Genomic DNA, 6,000 nt, shown 5'->3' with positions numbered 1-6,000 from the left:
GATGTCAATGTGAAGAGGTGGTGTACTATTGTGTACTATTGTTCATCCTGGCAAAGTCTGTCTTTCAAATCTTCAAGTTGAGTAACATCACAAAAGGTTCCAATCTAACCCTTGTCTCTGACAGTAAGGGTTTGGAGGGTCAAGCCAGTTTGAGAAGCTAGCACTTCATCTGAAGGTTGGAAAAGCGGGGTTGGTAGGGCTGGGAACATTGAATCTCAAGCCTTCACCCTACTTTCAGTCTGTGTTTGAATGACAACATAAGTCGGTCCAAGTGATTTCAATATGAGGTTACGTCTGAAACGTGAACTTCAGACTATTTCCACAAACAAAATAGTCAAACATCTGAACAAGATGTTATAGGAAAATGACAGAAAACTTGTAATTTCTTTTCATGAAAATTAATATGGTATAATATTTCACATTATGCTACATTGCTCCACATTAATGCCAGATATATTATGGGTGGCGCAGTGGTCTAGGGCACTGCATCGCAGTGCTAGCTGCGCCACCAGAGTCTCTGGGTTCGCGCCCAGGCTGGGCTGGGTTCGCGCCCAGGCTCTGTCGCAGCCGGCCGCAACCGGGAGATCCGTGGGGCGACGCACAATTGGCATAGCGTCGTCCGGGTTAGGGAGGGTTTGGCCGGTAGGGATATCCTTGTCTCAGTATGTAAAAAAATAAAATAAATATGTAATAAAATGTATGCACTCTACTGTAAGTCGCTCTGGATAAGAGCGTCTGCTCTTGGCCGGTAGTGATATCCTTGTCTCAGTATGTAAAAATGTAATAAAATGTATGCACTCTACTGTAAGTCGCTCTGGATAAGAGCGTCTGCTAAATGACTAAAATGTAAAATGTATTATAACAATGGTGTAAACATTGGCATGTCTTATTCTGCCATCTGTAGTTTAGCTTCTCCCTAATGAAAGGAATGATGAACACAATCCATCAGACTGTTCTTGGACCTCATTGGGAAGAACTAATGAGGTGAAACCATGTTATTGAGAGGACCATTGGGTTGTGGTTGTCATTTGCTGGTAGCAGTGGTGAGGAGAGAGAGACTGCTTTCCAACTCGTGTCCCAAAACAGTGGTCAATACCTCAGCTTTCAAGATGACTTTGCCATACCCAGCTTATTTTGCAGACTAGAGACCTAGCTTTAGAGACCTAGACCATTAGACTAGAGACCTATTATTTCCAAATGACCGACACCTCTCTTTCTGCCTCTATCTTTTCACTTTCTCTGTGCAGCTCTTTCTCATTTCTGTCTCTCGTTTTATCTCTTTCATCTTCTCCATCTGTCTCTTGCACTGTCAAACCTCTGCTTCTCGTTGTCTCTATTCCTATCTGTCTCAAATCAAAGGTTACTTGTCCAATGCTCTGAACACAACGGGTGGGTGGTGTAGTCTTTACCGTGGAACTCTTGCTAACTAGCTCTTCCCAATGATGCAGAGTTCAAAAAGGATCATACAATTACAAATAGTAACAGTATGACTCTGAAGGTTGTGTCTTTCTGACTTGCTTTTCAAAATGGTCTGGAGTTGAACATTAAAATAGGAATGTTTTGTGGAATTTGCTCTTGTTAAACTTCAATCCAATCATGTGAAATGTTCTGTTGTCTTCTTTCAAAGACCCACCACATGACCCTGCAAGTACACCCACACACGCACACACGTAAACACACACACACACACACACACAGGCCCGCACAAACACAAAAATACACATACTTACACACACACACACCACGCGTTTCCCCTTCAAAGCCGATAAGCATCTCCTTCTGCAATCGTTCATCCCTAGCTAACATATGCATGCCTTGTTATAGGCCTTCCTCGGGAAACGTGTAAAACACAATTTGGCAGAGAATACAGTACTTCAGCTCCCATTCAAAAAATGGCCTCAGTTCTCCCTCTCCCCATCAAAGCCTCGGACAATAAGTGTTTTATCGCCCCTGGAAATGAGCGCAGGAAACAGATGTTGTTCTGATTAAGCACACCGACCACGTTAAAAAGCTCTCCGACGCCTTGTGGCCCGAGACACAACCTGCAGCTCACAGTCAGATTCATCAGTTCTCATGTGCCGCAGAGGGATCTCACTGCCAACTCACTGGGGGGTGAGGGGGTGAGTGTGTGTGTGTGTGTGTGTGTGTGTGTGTGTGTGTGTGTGTGTGTGTGTGTGTGTGTGTGTGTGTGTGTGTGTGTGTGTGTGTGTGTGTGTGTGTGTGTGTGTGTGTGTGTGTGTGAGTGTGTGTGTGTGTGTGTTTATTGTTATAATAAGCAGGAAACAAAGCCAGTTTGATGGTTTCTACTTTAATAAGAATGCACCACATGGCAACCCTTAATTATAGCTATCATTTTACAAACTAGATATAAAAGACCATAAATAATGACATAAGTTACATGTACCTAAAATCCTTGACAAAATAAATCAACTGATCAAAAATAAAATAAAAATATTACAACAACAAAAACAAGATTAAAAGAATGTTAGATCTACATGGCTGGATCATATGGTATCAGAAGGCAGACAATGACAAACCTTAATGTGTGTTTTGTTAGGTTGTTTCATCATTAACTAAATGTAAAAGTATTATACAGTACATTCTGTTTCCCTTTCCTCACACTTCTTGCATATTTCCACATGACAGGTCGTTGACGGATTAAAACCCAACTTCAGCAAAGAGAAGATCATTGAGCTGGGCTGGTATGGAGGCCGGAGGAATCTGTAGTCTGTCAACCATCACATATGATTGGAAAAACATTCAGATAATAATGATTGTATAATTTGTATATTTTTTTTAAGTCCTTTGAATGTAACCTGACTGTCATTTGGTGCATATCTGAAAAATCTAAATGAAACGAGACCAATGATATTCCCTTCTTATCACCCTTTTCTGCATCAAGTCCTTGTTGACTACATACATCCCCTGCTCAAAATCCAGAAAGATTTTTCTTCAGCTCGGGGAGTCCACTCTGCTTTCTAATGAGAGAGCCTATGCCGCTGACTGTCCATCTGTCCTTCTGTGTTTCTGTCAGCACAGGAGGCTATTGTCTATATATTCCACTGGATCCCACTACTAAAGCCATTGCAGTTAAGGGTGTGTTGAAAACATCAAAACTCTTTAAACGCTGTTGCTGAAGAGGATTGACAGAGCAGGAGGAGTGGCACACTTTACATTGTTTTTGTCGACACAAAGCAAGTCATGAAATTCCAAAAACAAATCCGTAAACCCCCTCCACTGTAGAATAAAAACAGACAACTATTGATATTACTTTGAAGACATCATAGACACTCATACAGACACAAACACACACACACACATACACACTCATTCATTCACTCAAAAACACTCACACACACACACACATACACACTCATTCATTCACTCAAAAACACTCACACACTCACTCACTCACACTCACTCATTCACTCACTCACTCACTCACTCACTCACTCACTCACTCACTCACTCACTCACTCACTCACTCCCTCACTCACCCATTCACTCACTCACTCACTCACTCACTCACTCACTCACTCATGCTCGCTGTTACCATACACTCACTTTACATGCAAACCAAAAACACAAAGGAAAATAAACTTACAAATTCATAAAACAAGTACATCGTCTGCTGGAGCAGGGTCTAGTTTATATTACATTATTTAAATGTTTTTTAAGCATTGCTGAATCATTCATATTGTTTTCGTAAGCTGTTGATGGTGGTCATGGATCGCTAGTCTGTTTGTCCGTTCTGAAAAATGGAGCGACGCCGAACAGCGAACGTGCCAGACATGGAGAGATGAATTTCTCATCATGGAGTTGGAGGAGACTCCAAGGAGAAGAGGAGGAATTATGGTCATGGAGAGAGGGAGGAATCCTGTTGATGAAAGGCAGCGGCAGCTGGACGGGAGAGAGGGAGAGAGAGAGAGAGAGAGAGAGAGAAAGAGAAAGAGAAAGAGAGAGAGAGAGGGAGAGGGAGAGGGAGAGAGGGAGAGAGAGAGAGAGAGAGAGAGAGAGAGAGAGAGAGAAAGAGAGGGAGAGAGAGAGAAAGAGAAAGAGAGGGAGAGGGAGAGGGAGAGGGAGAGGGAGAGGGAGATCACGTCAGTCATGGTTGGTTTTTGAATGTTTTCAGTTTGAATACCAGTTTCTGCCTGGCATAGAACTACTCAAATATCCTTGTGATGCCCAACAACACATACCAGTTAAAGCATATAGAAAGTTATAGTCATTCAATGCTTAACAAGAACATCAGCCTTCACCAACCGATACAATGACATCAGTGCATTATTGGTTGGCGAAAACCAACAATAGAAAATATTTCCTTCATCATGGGAACCGATCCTGAGACATGCCGCTCTGATAGGCTGCAGACCTGGGTTTAAATACTGTTTAAAATCGTTCAAATATTTTAATCATTTGGTTTAGCCTGCCTGGAATGCCAGATGGGCGGGGTTTGCAGTTTTGCTACTCTTCTATTGGTTCCATTGCACCAGGCAAGCGCAATCAAGCCCAGCAAAAGCATTCAAAATTACTTCAAATACTATTTGAACCCAGGTGTGAGCGGCTGTGGTGTGCTGTCTGCTGACTCAGTCAGTGATTAATCGTCCTCATTCACACGCCAGGCGGTTTAGAGCAGTGACTGATCTGAGAACAGGGCTTATTGATCTACTCTACGGCCTCAGGTGCCGGGCTGCTGGTTTATTAACACACCACTCAAACAGCTCAGCACTCAATGAGCTCACCACTGCAGAGAGTTAGACAGTACTACAGTATGTACACACTGTAGGGAGAGAGTTAGACAGTACTACAGTATGTATACACTGTAGGGAGAGAGTTAGACAGTACTACAGTATGTACACACTGCAGAGAGAGAGTTAGACAGTACTACAGTATGTACACACTGCAGAGAGAGAGTTAGACAGTACTACAGTATGTACACACTGCAGAGAGAGAGTTAGACAGTACTACAGCATGTACACACTGCAGAGAGAGAGTTAGACAGTACTACAGTATGTATACACTGCAGAGAGAGAGTTAGACAGTACTACAGCATGTACACACTGCAGAGCGAGAGTTACACAGTACTACAGCATGTACACACTGCAGAGCTAGAGTTACACAGTAATACAGTATGTACACACTGCAGAGAGAGAGTTAGACAGTACTACAGCATGTACACACTATAGGGAGAGTTAGACAGTACTACAGTATGTACACACTGTAGGGAGAGAGTTAGACAGTACTACAGTATGTATACACTGTAGAGAGAGAGTTACACAGTATGTACACACTGCAGAGAGAGAGTTACATAGTACTACAGTATGTACACACTGCAGAGAGAGAGTTAGACAGCACTACAGCATGTACACACTGCAGAGAGAGAGATAGACAGTACTACAGTATGTACATACTGCAGAGAGAGCGTTAGACAGTACTACAGCATGTACACACTATAGAGAGAGAGTTACACAGTACTACAGTATGTACACACTGCAGAGAGAGAGTTAGACAGTACTACAGCATGTACACACTGCAGAGAGAGAGTTAGACAGTACTATAGTATGTACATACTGCAGAGAGAGCGTTAGACAGTACTACAGCATGTACACACTATAGAGAGAGAGTTAGACAGTACTACAGTATGTACACACTGCAGAGAGAGAGTTACACAGTACTACAGCATGTACACACTGTAGGGAGAGAGTTAGACAGTACTACAGTATGTATACACTGTAGAGAGAGAGTTACACAGTATGTACACACTGCAGAGAGAGAGTTAGACAGTACTACAGCATGTACACACTATAGAGAGAGAGTTAGACAGTACTACAGTATGTACACACTGTAGGGAGAGAGTTAGACAGTACTACAGTATGTATACACTGTAGAGAGAGAGTTACACAGTATGTACACACTGCGAGAGAGAGTTAGACAGTATGTACACACTGCAGAGAGAGAGTTAGACAGTATGTACACACTGCAGAGAGAGAGTTACACAGT

The 6,000-nt window shown here is 42.6% G+C and overlaps 1 protein-coding gene across 3 annotated transcripts in view; it reads right to left on the bottom strand.

The window, feature by feature from the left end:
- Positions 1-2,289: 2,289 nt before the first annotated feature.
- LOC139549419 (ephrin type-A receptor 4) overlaps positions 2,290-6,000 on the bottom strand; it is a 94,388-nt gene continuing 90,677 nt past the window's right edge. For all 3 annotated transcript variants that reach the window (XM_071359909.1, XM_071359908.1, XM_071359907.1), the window contains exon 18: positions 2,290-3,900. The gene's annotated coding sequence lies outside the window, so the exon portion shown is untranslated. The remainder of the gene's footprint in view (positions 3,901-6,000) is intronic.

The sequence above is a fragment of the Salvelinus alpinus genome, chromosome 22 (assembly GCF_045679555.1).
Source record: "Salvelinus alpinus chromosome 22, SLU_Salpinus.1, whole genome shotgun sequence".
Classification (NCBI taxonomy): domain Eukaryota; kingdom Metazoa; phylum Chordata; class Actinopteri; order Salmoniformes; family Salmonidae; genus Salvelinus; species Salvelinus alpinus.
This window is presented reverse-complemented; position numbering and strand designations above follow the sequence as displayed.